Source organism: Ictalurus punctatus, chromosome 15 (genome assembly GCF_001660625.3).
Source record: "Ictalurus punctatus breed USDA103 chromosome 15, Coco_2.0, whole genome shotgun sequence".
Lineage (NCBI taxonomy): Eukaryota > Metazoa > Chordata > Actinopteri > Siluriformes > Ictaluridae > Ictalurus > Ictalurus punctatus.
The window spans coordinates 14417316-14432075 of NC_030430.2; positions in this window are offsets into that span (position 1 = coordinate 14417316).

Genomic DNA, 14760 nt, shown 5'->3' on the forward strand with positions numbered 1-14760 from the left:
TGGCTTTTTATGTGCATCACATGGCCATTTTTTACCTTTGCATTCCATCTGTGGTCACATTTATGTTCTATTATTTAGTTGATAATATATATATATATATATATATATATATATATATATATATATATATATATTGTTCTTATTTTATTTCTTATATTATCTTGTCAATTCATTATCATAATTTTTGTAGTAGCTCCATTATACCGATATTTTTATAAGTTGAATATTGAGTTGATTCAGCCTTAAAACGAAAACTATGAGGCTACTGAAAAGTACTCTGAGTACAGAACTTTTAAAGTTCAAGATTCCTTGATTTATGAATTATACAGCAGAGAACATTTGCAGTTATGTTTATCATGTATCCTTTATCCAAAGCATTTTACAAGAGAATCCTCTCTAATATATATATATATATATATATATATATATATATATATATATATATATATATATATATATATATATATATATATATATGAAGCTTAAAACAAAGGCAAGTGCAAGAGCACAGTCACACTTTTTTACAAACTGACTAGAAACAAGTTCAAGATAGTAAGAAAAGCAGAGAAAAAGAGAAACAGCAAAACAATGTTTAGGTACTGATGCTCAAGAGTCCAACAAACAGTAGCCACAAAGCCATCAGGTAAAATGAACAGTGAACTTACATAACAAATACAACGATGTCATTTTTGATCGTAGAGGGGTTGGTTTGAGTATTTCAGTAAGTGCTGATCTCCTGTGATTTAGATTTTTTTTTCACAAATAAGTGCTCTCTAGCATTTACACAGAAACAAAAAACATCCAGTGAGCAGCAGATCTGAATGCCACACAACATGCCGAAGATTCAGAATGCAAAATACCCGAACTTTGAGGCAGATGAGCTACAACAGCTAGATGACAAGACCACATTGGGTTCCACTCCTGTCAGCCAAGAACAGGAATCTGAGGCTACAGTGGGCACATGATCACAGAAATTAGACATTTGAAGATTGGAAAATCTGTGCCATGCCTGTCCTGTTTCTGGCACCAACAATCATGCCATGGTGAAAGTAATTGGAGTCACATATTTTCCCAGTTTTGATGTTTGATGTGAACATTAACTGAAGCTCTTGACCTGTATTTGTTTGATTTTATGCATTATACTGCTGCCTCATGATTGGTCAATTAGATAATTTCATGAATGGGGAGGAGTTCAAGTGTTCCTATTAAAGTGGCTAGTCAGCATATATCCTGTGAGAAATACAGGTTACTGATAATTTCAACAGGTTGGTTAGAACAGAACACACAGATCATTTACATGCACACACACTCAAAGGAAGCATGCCAAAGGAGTTTGAACATGGGTCTTACTGTTATTTTCATGTTAGAAATCTAATATTATAGAGTGCCCTGAAATGCTACAGTACATACTACAACTGCTATCTGGAATTACAGTCATTATTTTCTGGATGGGCAGATACATCTGTATCACCCTCATGCAGTGTGTGAAAGGGCATGTTAGGAACAAGTTCATGTAATTAGAATCCCACCCTATAACTGACCATGTTACTATTTGATTAGGCTGAAACGGAACATGTACAATGTTTGTTTCATGAACACATTATATACAAACATATATATATATATATATATATATATATATATATATATATATATATATATATATATATATATATATATATATGCATTAGTATATAATCATGGCATTAATATTTTTCTGTTGCATACAATAGCTCTCACAGCTATGCCATCATGGTTGATATTTAATATTTTTAATGGCTTCAAAGTAGTTTCTAAAGAGCTTGATAATGTTAATAATTTTGTATTTAGTGCTAATGTTCATATAGTTTAAATTAATTAATTAATTAATTACTTAGGCGGGGGACATGATTGCCAATCCATCGCAGGACACAATCGCACACGCACTCACGCACTATGGACAATTTGGCAATGCCAATCAACCTACAATGCATGTCTCTGGACTGGGGGAGGAAACTGGAGTACACACACATATTTGGTTTTTAGATCAAAAGATGGATATTTCAGCTTTTATTTCCTGGTATTTAGATCTTGATGTGTGAAACAACATAAAACATAGATCACTAAATTGTTAGTTTCTTCTTTTGAGAGATTTTGCAGGCTTTTACCGCAGCCTCTTTCAGTTGTTGTTTGTGTCGGGGGGGTAGGGGGGGTGGGGGGGGTTTCTCCCTTCAGTCTCCTCTTCAAGAGGTGAAATACATATTCATTTGTGTTAAGGTCTGGTGATTGACTTGGCCATTCTAAAACCTTCTACTCTGCACCCTTATAAAGTCTTTTGTTGAGTTGGAACTGTGTTCCTGTAAACTTCTGAATTAATTCTGCTGCTAATATCATGAGATACATCATCAATTAAGATTAGTGAGCCTGTTACAGAAGCATGCAAGCCCAAGCCATGACACTACCATCACCATGTTTCACAGATGACCTTCTTTGTTTTGGATCATGAGCAGATCCTTTCTTTCTCCACACTTTGGCCTTTCCATCACTTTGGTAGAGGTTAATCTTGGTTCCAGAACTTTTGTGGCTCATTTCAGTATTTCTTTGTAAATTCCAATCTGGCTTTATGATTCTTACTGCTGATGAGTGGTTTCCATCTTGTGGTGCACCCTCTATATTTCTGCTCTCAAGGTCTTATTCAAATGTTGGATTGTGATATCTTCACTACTGCCCTGTGGAGGTTGTTGTTGATGTCACTGACTGTTGTTTTGGGGGTTTTCTTCACAACTCACAGTTTCTTTCTTTTTCAGGAAATTCCAAATTGTTGTATTAGCTATACACAATGTTTGTGCAATGGCTCTGACAGATTTTTCCTCTGTTCTCAGCTTAGACAGCTTTCCTATCTTCATGTTGGTTTATCCTTTTTAACAATAAATGCAGTCTTCACAGGTGAAACTGAAGGCTAAATCCAAGAATAGATGTTCAGAGCTATTTATTGTTTAAACAACCAATCTATCAGGACACACCTGGGTCACAAGGAACACCTGCCAGTCAATGTTCCTGAACGCTACCAACCCTTTGTTTTCTGTGCATGTTTCCCTGGTTTTTGATCTTGTTTTATGTTCTAGTTTTTGCCCTGTTTTGCCTGTTTGCTCAATGCCTGACCCGTGCCTGTTATTTGACCATGTTATTGCCTTTTGTTTTGCATTTGTTTGCCTGCCAGCCATTCTCTCCAAATGGAAAAACTTGGCACAGTAGGGAACCTTCCTAGATGTGGATGACCTTCCAAAATTCCCACAAGAGCACAGCAACTACTCATCTAGGAAGTCACAAAAAAACCAAGGACAACATCAAAGGCCTTAGAGGCCTCTCTTGCATCAATAAAGGTCACTGTTCATGACTCGACTATCAGAAAGACACATAATTTCACAAAAAGAACATCATACCTATGGTCAAGCATGGTGGTGGAAGTGTGATCGTGTGGGGATGCTTTGCTGCTTTAGGGCCTGGGCAATTTACAATAATTGAAGGAAAGATGAATTCTTATCTCTACCAGAAAATTCTGTAAATTGAAACTCAAGCGCAACTGGATTATGCAGCAAGACAATGATTCAAAGCATAGGAATAAGTCTTAGCCCTAGAAGTAAGTGAAAGACTGATCTCCAGTTATCTGTAGCGTTTGGTTGCAGTTATTGCTGCTAAAGGTGGCACAACCGGATTTTAAATTTAAGGGGGCAATTAGTTTTTCACATTGGTGATACTGTATGTGTTGGATAACTTTTTTTTTTTGCTTCAATAAAATAAAGAAAGAAAGAAAACCTTCATTGTGTGTTTAGTCAGGTTGCCTTTGTTACATGTTGTATTTTGTATGAAGATATAAAACAAAAACAGAAGAAATACTTTTTTTCACAGCACTGTTTGTCATTTAACACTACATATAAATACCAGAAAATAAAAGCTGAAATTCTAAACTCTCTTCTCATTTTCTTCTTTTGATTTCAAATCCAAATGTCTTCATTCTACAGCAAAAATTATATATATATATATATATATATATATATATATATATATATATATATATATATATATATATATATATATATATATATATATATATAAAACAAGCCATTCAAGCCATTTTCTGGATTAAAATTTTTTTGTAAGTTGTGTAAATATTCACTCAGACATATCACCAGCAGACTTTTCATGTTATTTGCAGATCTGTGTTGTGTAATTACAAAGGCTAAAGACCAGTTGATTTGGGAAAGTGATGCTTGTGCGAAAAGAAACATCTTTCTGCTAAGAAGCTGTGTTAATAGGAACAGGTTCATTTTCAATCAGCCTGCTTTTATTTTCCTCTGAAATGAATTTTAATTGGTGGGGAATCTTTTGTTATGGCTTGAGCTCTTCAACAAATATTATTGCATTTTCTTTCTCTAATTTGAATTTATTGTTGTTTTCTCCCAATAACAGCTGATGTTTTAAACTTGAAAGCCTGCAAAACTTTTTCATCAGTGCATTGAGCCCAGATCCTGATGTTAATCTCACAAACATAACATGCAAACATAAACGAGCAAATTTCTGGCTGCCTATAAGTCAATCATCTCTGATCCGATCCTTCCTGCCAATTTAAATATTCATATGGATATTATATAGGGTATGCTTCATTAATATGTGAAGTAGCACACTTCAAAGCTCCCTTCTAAAATGGATATCTTTAAAGGGATCAGCTGATGAACACTGCTCTGAAAAACCATTGTGTTGTTTAATATGAATGAAACCATGAAGTGGAAAATTGAGTTAGAGTTGGAAAATAAATGAAAGTAAACTTTTTGTTTATAGATGAATCACATTAATGTTGTATTTGTAGCTATAAAACAGCTCTACATAAGCTAAGATTACTAATACATGGAGTAAAAAATTTGCATAATCATGGAAATGGTGAAGCTTTCTATGAGGAGACATTTATGTAACATTTATAAAAGAAGTGTTCAAATGTTTATAAGTGCTATAACGCAAGTGATAACAGGTACTAACTTATTACATATGGACATTCCATATAAATGTAAGACGTAATAAATTTGAAAATTTGTTACTTTTCACAAATTCAGAGGAACAAGGAAAAAAATATTTTGGACTGTGCTGTTATAAAAAAAAAGGTCAAATTCAGTGTGCTAACAGGAAACACAACACACCCGTTGTGTTTCTTAATGAAGAAAACCTATTAGGCTACACACAGAACCTGGTGAGTTTTTGGTTCAAATTCACAGCAGTGTAAATTAGCAATGATGGTAGCGGATTAGTCAGTAGTCAGCAAGACCAACAACATTTAAACTTTAATATCCACCTGGTTGTAACCTCTATAATTATTCAGAAACCTGGCCTCCAATGCAGGATGTTATTTGGTTGCATGTCAATTGTTTGAGGTCATTAAAGCAGTAACAGGGTATAAACTGATCCACACTACAGATATTTGTGTGTAAAGCCTCCCGTGTGTATTACTAGTAAAAATAAGAAGCTTCAATTACTAAAATACAGTAGAAATATAGAAAGTAAGGCATTCGCTACCATTTTAACCGCTTTTTTCTTTACAAGAACAGCACAGATCTCATATTTTAAAGAATAATATACTGAAAAAAGAGTTTGCCTGAAATAGATCCATTTGAAGGTGCAGTTTCCCCAATCTGTTTATAAACTTGCATTTCGTAACTAAATTGTATGAATGGTTGTTGTTGTTGTTGTTGTTTTTAAGATGGTATAACTGAATTTCCCAAAATACAGATTCATTTTTCAAGACGTTTGATTGATTTTTCAAAATGGATTTGGTCTTACTCAATTAATTTAAGACATACTCTTTATTATTATTATTATTATTATTATTATTATTATTATTATTTATACTGTCCATTTAGCACATTTGGTCCATACATATGATAGAAAGCCAATACAACTGCATGTACACTGTTGAGCTTTACTGCTTGTCTGACATTAACAGCTGTTATATTCTAGGAAGTTTAGTTACAGTATGTATATTTTTATATAATTATCCTTCATTACAAAGGTAGATGGTAGGCTGCAGCCAAATATAGGAAGCAAGATTAAAAAGCACACGTACCTGCATTTCCACATATTCTGGGTGCGATCATGTGTGACACAGACAGACAGGATAAGACTGTTTCGGAGACAAATATGTTTCACAATCTGGCTAGATATGCCCTTTGTGCAATATATATGATTTATATTTATATATATATATATATATATAGATAGATAGATAGATAGATAGATAGATAGATAGATTTTTTTTTTACCTCAAAGCATGCAGCATGGCTTGGTGAGTGGAATGTAAAAAAGGAGTTTAAACTTTCCTTAAGAGCAGAATAAAGGAAAAGAGAGGGTGAGATTGGGCCCCAGCTTCAAGCGTCATTCTTATTTTTGTCAATGAGCCCTTGTGCTTTAGCTTTGGCTGTTTGCCCCTGCCTCTTAGGTGGAAAGAATACAGAAGGAGGGGAGAGAGCTTTTATGTCCCTCCATCACCCCCTACCCCCCTCGAGACTACAACTCCAACCGATATTTGAGCTGCACAGCCATCAGGTGCTGAGTTTTTATAGTTCAATTTGACATTTTTCTCAATTTTCATTAATCTGAAAAGAGAACTGTGAGCTATTTTAATATCCTTTAACATAAAAACATTTGATGACATACCACCAAGACTGACTTCCATGTGCCATCACAGACAAGGATTGACTTCATTTAGAAGTACTGTACCTCATGTCAGGGTTGGAAAAGAGATTCTCTGTGCAGTCTTTTTCTTTTCCTCCGTGGCCTTTTTCCTCTGGATCATTTCTTTAGCGCAGGAAATAGGTTGTGAAGGGCAGCAGGTGCTCTTCCGTCCTCAGAACCACATTCCTTTCCTCCTGTGTGCTTCTCTTCTTTCAGCCTCTTTTCCCTGTCCCATTCTTCTTCTTTTTTTTCACTCTCTCTCAAATGCCTCTCTACAGAAATTCTTCGGGCCCTCTAGGACACCCTGTAGCATTACTGGCTTATTTTTTTAAATGAAAGAGAGAGAGAGAGAGAGAGAGAGAGAGAGAGAGAGAGAGAGAGAGAGAGAGATTGAAAAGAATTTGAGTTGGAAAAAATTCCACAGTGAGTCATCTTCAGGACTGTCCGCCTGCTAACAGGACAGAGAAAGAAATGAAAGGAAAGAAAGAGTGAAAGAGTACACAGGCAGAGGGATTATTTGGCTCCCTCCATTCTCCTCTGCATCCCTTCACTGCTCTCTGCTTTATCCTCACAGCTCTCACTGCATCAGTACACACACACACACACACACACACACACATGCACACACACACACACACACACACACACACACACTTGTCCTTGCCCCCCTCCTCAGTCAGTCCCTCTCCTTCTCTCTCTCTCTCTCTCTCTCTCTCTCACTGTCAAATAGACACACCAGCTTAGTTCATTACTATGCACCGACTCGCACTGGTACTCTATAGAGAGAGAAGGAGAAAGAGAGAGAGAGAGGGAGAGAGAGAGAGAGAGAGTACAGGAATGAGACATTTAACATTATCTAAACATTCTAGTGTTTGTGGCCATTTGAAAAATAAATAAATTACTTCTGACATTTCATGGATCACAATCAATCCTGTTATATATTCTTTACTATAGCTCACAAATATCACACAAACATAAACCCAAACAAAAGAATCCATGATGCAATGCATTGTAATGTTTCCCCTTCTCTGCAGTATAAGACACTGTGGCAGTGTCCTGCCACCAAAACATTTAGTAAAAGTCTGAGTTGTCCCATGTTTATTATTCCATCTTCCACAGAAAGCTGTCACAACCCATTGACTAAAGCCAAGCAGAGAGAACTGATCCTCTCATACTGTGTTCCTCATTCTCACCATCTCCTGCTGTCTGCTGCACTCAACATGTAACAGTGGTGTGGCAGTTAAGGAGAGAAAATGAGTGCACTGGGGTTAGTCCACCTTCACAATGCTAACAGGCTTCACACTTAAGCACTTCAGCTTCACACTAACAGCTAGCAGCTGCCCCCAGCACCGTCATACCTCCAGGCTCTCTTCTCAGAGCAGCTGAAAGGACATTGTACAGGACGTGTTTACAATATCAACTGCTGTTGAGAAAGTTGGTGTTGTATGATGTCGAGGTGTATGGCCTTTAATTAACCATTAGCAACTGTCATTTGCAATTGCATTTTTTTTATTATTTTGCCTGGTAAATAGGATACTGGACACATGCCCATAATAGCTTATACAATATACCACTACAGTGCTGTGAAAAAGTATTTGCCTGATTTCTTCTGTTTTGTGTATATCTCATACTACATAGTTTTAGAAATGAAAATAAAATCTAACATAAAACAAAGGCAACCTGAGTAAACACAAAATACAGTTTTTAAATGATAGCAAATTTGTCAGACCTGTGTGAAAATGTATTTGCCCCCTTAGTTACTAATTCTCCAAATGAAACTGCATTCATAATGGGGTTCAGCTGGACTAGACGCAACCAGGCCTGATTACTGCAAACCCTGTTCAATCAAATCAACACTTAAATAGAACGTCAATAGAACAGCATGAAGTTGGTTAAAAGGTATTACCCAGTAACACACTATGCAAAAGTTGAAAGAAATTCCAGAAATGATGAGGAAGAAGGTGATTGAAATACAGCAGTCTGGGAAGGGTTACAAAGCTATTTCAAAGGCTCTGGTACTCCAAAGAAGCACAGTGAGAGCCATAAATTCCCCCAAGAGCACAGCAACTACTCATCCAGGAAGTCACAAGGAGCCAAGGACAACATCGAAGGACCTACAGGCCTCTCTTGCATCAATAAAGGTCACTGTTCATGACTCCACTATCAGAAAGACACTGGACAAAAATGGCATCCATGGTAGAGTGGCAAGGCAAAAACCACTGCTAACCCAGAAGAACATTAAGGCTCATCTGAATTTTGCCAAAACCCGCCTTGATGATCCTCAAACCTTTTGTGAGAATGTTCTGTGGACTGATGAGTCAAAAGTGAAACTGGAAGACAGGGGTCCCGTTACATCTGGTGTAAACCAAATATCGAATTCCACAAAAAGATCATCATACCTATGGTCAAGCATGTTGGTGGAAGTTTGATGGTGCAGGGATGCTTTGCTGCTTCAGGGCCTGGGTAACTTGCAATAATTGAAAAAAATAAATAAATTAAAAATTGTATTGTGTGTTTACACAGGTTGGCATTGTTTTATGTTCTATTTCAGTTGAAGATCTAAAACTATTTAGTATAAGCTATACACAAACAGAAGAAATTAGGATGGGGTAAATACTTATTCACAGCACTTTATATAACTATAATGTAATTATAATAAATTATTTAGAAGTGGTATTTGCAGTAGATTTTTCCTCTTGCATCTAGCATTTTGTTCTAATTTGCGAGCACTGTGTTATTCCTATCACCTTGGATTCACCATGGTTTATCATGTACCTCTTATTGTAATTTAAATTATAGTGGGTCAAAGGGTCAAAATGATACACTTTGTAAGTGTTTGATGGCACTGTGTTTAATTGCTTAACTTGAGTCTGATGCCTGAGGTAGCCTTCCACAAGCTTCCAACTATACTTTGCTGGAATTTCTGCCCATTTCTCCCTTTTCCTTTTTCCTCCATACATACTGCTGATCAGAACTGGTGTAACTCAGGTTTTTGGGCCTCCTTGCTCAGACACAGTTCAGTCCACACATTTTCTATAGGATTCAGGTCAAGGTTTTATGATGGCCACTCCAAAGCTTCTATTTTGTTGTCCTTAAGCCAGTTTGCCAGAACTTTGGAGGTATGCTTAGGATCATTGTAGTGCTGTGAGACCAACTTGTGACTAAGTTTTAACTTTCTGGCTGATGTCTTGAGGTTTTGCTTCAGTAATATCTAGAAAATCCTCCTCCCTCATGAGTAGATCATCTATTGTCTGAAGTGCACTAGGCCATTTTTTCAGAAACCCCCCCCCCCCCCCCCCCCCCAACATAATGCTGCCACCACCATGCTTCACAGCTTATATGGTGTTCTTCAAATTAAAAGCACACATTTCCTCTATACATAGCACTGATCATTATGGCCAAACAGTTACATTTTTGTTTCATCTGACCAGAGAACACTCCTACAGAAGGCTAGGTCTTCACCCAGATTATTAGCTGACAAATTCAGCCTGGCTTTATTATGCAGGTCTTGGAGTAGGAACTTCTTGACTTCCATTGTAGGACTCTCTCTTAATGGTGAATGTACAGTGCCCCCAGTGAGTATTTTTCTTTTTACTGTATTGCAACATTAAATTATAAAAGTATGTTAGTATCTGTAGAAATAAAAGTAAATTAATTATTTAGATATCCTCAGAATTATATATATATATATATATATATATATATATATATATATATATATATATATATATATATATAAACATATCAATAAACAGCTCAATTCTTAAGTATTTCCACTCCCTTTTTTACAGTGTAAATTAGAACAAAAATTGAATTTTCTTAAATTATTTTTACACTAAATATGTTACAAAACACACGTCTGTGTTAATTTCAAATCTATCTGTGTCCAGCTGTATGGTTGCACAATAAATATCACAGCTAAGACAGTAGATCAGATCAATCATGCTGTCATGAGGACCAAGAACTGTCTGTGAAGCTTGGAGATGAAGTTGTTAGGAGGAAAGCGTTATAAAAAGTTATAAAAAAAAAAAAAGATCAGCAAAGCTTTGGACCTTCCTAGGAGCTCTGTAAAATCCATTATAACAATGTGGGAACATATATGGCACAACCCAGACACTACCAAGGTGAGGCTGTCCTTCTAAATCAAACACACAGGTAAGCAATTGTCACAGAAGTGCCCAAGAGGTCAGTTGTGATACTGAAGGAGTTACAGAGTTCACTGCCTAAAATAGGAGAACCTGTGCAGACATCAACAATATAATCAGCTCTTCTCAGACCTGGCCTCTATGGGGATAGTGGCCAAAAGGAAGCCATTTCTGAGAATGTCTGAAATAAAGTATGCCTGGAGTTTGCTAGAGGGCATGTGAAAAATCTAAGAGCTTTTGGAAAAAAACATTTTGAGACATTTGATCTAAAAGCAAGACGTTATTTTTGGCACAGGCTAAATACAGCCCAATACCCAGGTAACCCCATCCCTACCATCAGGGTTGGTGCGGGGTTGGTCTGGGGTTGCTTTCCTGCTCTGGGATTGCTTTTCCGCAGGAGGAACTGGAAATCTTTTTGCCGTCAAGGGCAACATGGATGGAGAGTTTTTGAGGAGAACCTGTTCCAGTTAGCCAGAAAACTGTGTCTAAGCCCATATTTAAGCCCAGACTTAAATCCAATTGACTTAAGACCGTAAAATCGCTGTCCACCACCATCCACAATCTTATTTGGGAGATTTTAAGGGAACATTTGCATTGCAGAATGGGAGAAAATGCAAAAATCAATACAACTTCAATACATACTTAATTGGGGCATTAGGTCTTTACTCTGGGGTAAATGTTTATCAATTAAGCAGTATATATATATATATATATATATATATATATATATATATATATATATATATATATATATATATATATATATATATATATATATATATATAATTTTTTTTCTCCATTTAATCATTCTGAGGATGTCTAAATGAGTTATTTAATTTTATTTTTGCAGAGAGTCACTTCAAAAAGAGCAGAAAAAATCCCATTCTAATATACTTAAATTTGATGTTGAAGCACATCAAAAAGATCAATAAGCACTAGGGGTTGAATACTTTCTGGAGGCACTGTACATACTTTGATAGCTGATGCCTCCAGCATCTTCACCAGTTCCTTTGTTGTTGTCTTGGGGTTCAGTTGAACCTTTTGGACCAAAGTTCTTTCAGTCCTTGGAGTTACATTATATGGTCAAAAATATGTTGAGATTTGACCATTAAAGCCATATATGCTTAAACATCCCATTCCAAACCATGGTCATTAATATGGAGTTAATGGCCCACCCCTTGTTGCTATAACAGCCTCCAATCTTCTGTGAAGGCTATCCACTAGATTTTGGAGTATGGGGATTTGCCCACTGAGCCACAAGAGCATTAGTGATGCCATTCACTGATGTCAGATGAGAAGGCATGGTGTACAATCAGCATTCTAAATGATCCCAAAGGTATTCAGTGGGGTTGAGGTCAGGGCTCTGTGCAAGCCACTTGAGTTCTTCCACACTATACCTTGGAAAACCATGTCTATATGGACCTAGCTTTGTGCACAGGGGCACTGTCATGCTGGAACATGTTTATTCCCCTTAGCTCTAGTGAAGGGAAATCATAACGCTGCAGCATACAAAGATATTTTAGGCAACTGTGTGCTTCCAAATTTGTGGCAGCAGTTTGGGGAAGGACTACACATTGGTGCAATAGTCCAGTGTCCACATATATTGTAATTTGTGCCTCCTTCCTGAATGATGCAGTGTGTTTGTGTTATCCCAAGATTTTTTTTATTTGCATACAATTCTCAATACAGATGCTTGTGATACCTTCTGTTATTTGGAAATTGCTCCTAAGGAGGAAATGGACTTGTGGAGGTCAGTCATTTTCCAAGGTAGGCCCAAGGACTCCAAATGTAGGCCCTTAAATACAGTCCTGGGTGCACTCCCAGTTAACTCCTAATTATGACATTGGTCAATCAGAAACTTCTAATGGTCATTATATGAATTTATGGAATCTAAGAGACAGTCAACTTGATGTATGTAAACTTCTGAGCCACTGGAATTCTGATAAAGTGAATTAAATATGAAATAAATCTGTCTCCAACTGACTGTTTTAAAAAGACCTCTGATGTGTACAAAGCAGATGCCCAGATGCCCTAACTGACCTGTCAAAAGAAATTTATGGTAAAATTCAATATGTGGAGTTAAAAACAATATGTGAAAAAATACTGCGATTGAATATCTTGAGCCTAGGTGTATGTAAACCTTTGTCCTCAACTGTACCTGTAGCCAGTTAAATACCAAGACAATGTTTATTTTAGCAGTTAGAAAAATAGACTCAATACAGAGGCTCACTAAATGGACAACCACAAGCTCAATGCAAAGAATGCTGAGGGGTTTGAGAAGACAAACATACTGCAGCTAACATTAGCTATCAAATGCTTCTCAGGTCAGGACCCAACTATCTACCTACAACTAAAGGAAAAAGATGTAGACATAATGGAAAGACTCCCTATGAATCAAATTGGACCATAATCATCCATGAATCATTTGTGAATAACCTCTACAATGCTCTTGAAAAGAAAAGTAGAAGCCTGTTTACAGATTTTCAGCTGCCCTTGTTTGAATTCCTGGTGGTGGAGAGTGCTGTTTATCACATCAGTACATAATCTCCCATAGTTGTTCAGTTGGTCAGAACTCATGACCGTTAAGGCCATAGCATATGATTTACCTCAGGTTTATTCTAATGAGCCATCATGTCCTGCGAATCTGAGCATTATCATCCTGGATGAGACAACTCCCATAAGAAATATTTCCTCATAGGTTGAATGTGATAAGTCCAAAAGACTTCATTTGTAGTGACCCTTACCTCTAAGTGAACAAGTGGACCCAATCCAAGCCAGCAAAATTCTCCCAAAATAATCTCCATAGCATGACAGAGCCACCAGCTTTTCCTTTAATTTGTCCTTCATGTTTCTTTTCTCATATATCTGTCTGCTTTGAAATCTAGAATTCTGTGTGAACCACATTTGCATCTTGTAAAGCAAATCTCTGCAAACAGAGGTATAAACACAACTGACATAAAGCAAAATTACATTACTTTTTCTGTGAGCCGCTTGCGTTTACATGTTTCTTTCAGATAAGCTTACAAATCATTAATATGGATACAAGAGTGTGGTGTGTCTGTGAGTGTCTCAGTTTGCTCCTAGTTCTTTGCTCCAAGCTGTCTGGACTCTATTTTAAGCTGGGGCTGGGGGATGGAGACTCCTGAAGTGGGGTGGCATTGTAATGAAATGTTCATCAGCAGGGAAAAGATCCATCCAGACAATCCGGGAGCTGAGACACTACTTGCACTCTCCTTTGCATATCAAATGAGATGATTATGATTAGTCATTAGCAATCAGTTTGAGTGTGCTAATTGTATCACTGGTGTTTTAATAAGTCTAATCTTATTGTGAAATAATCATGATATAAGAGGACATTAAAAAGGTTCTTAATGTGATGCCGTTCTCAGTTATTTATGTTGGTCTTCTCATTGTCTCCGATTCTTGGTAAGCTGATTTGGTCACAGTGTTTGAAGCTGACTATCAATGCCTCGTCTTTCATTTAGACCTGAAAGGGAAAACAGCAAAGAAACCTCATCACTGAAACAAGGGCACTGTCTCTGTAGGGCTACCGCTATGTTATCTCGCCTCTGCCAGCCTGCTCTGTTTAACCACCATCCAAGAACATCAGAGCATCCCACATAAATCTGGCTGTTCAATTGACAGCCACTTTGTCAGGTTGATCAAAACACAGGCTTGCTCTTGTGTTAAAGGTCATCTATCACTGCTGCAGATCTTTATGGACAGTTAATTCATCCCCCATTTCAAACCATCAGACAAAATCTGCAATCAGTAAACAAGACAATATTTATTTCCTTACCTTCACCCACAGCATTAAATACAAATGTAATTGAGCAAATGACAGAAATTGAGATTGAGTGGCAGCCAAATCGTGCTAATGATTGCAGTTTTGACATCTTAAAAATCATTAAACCAT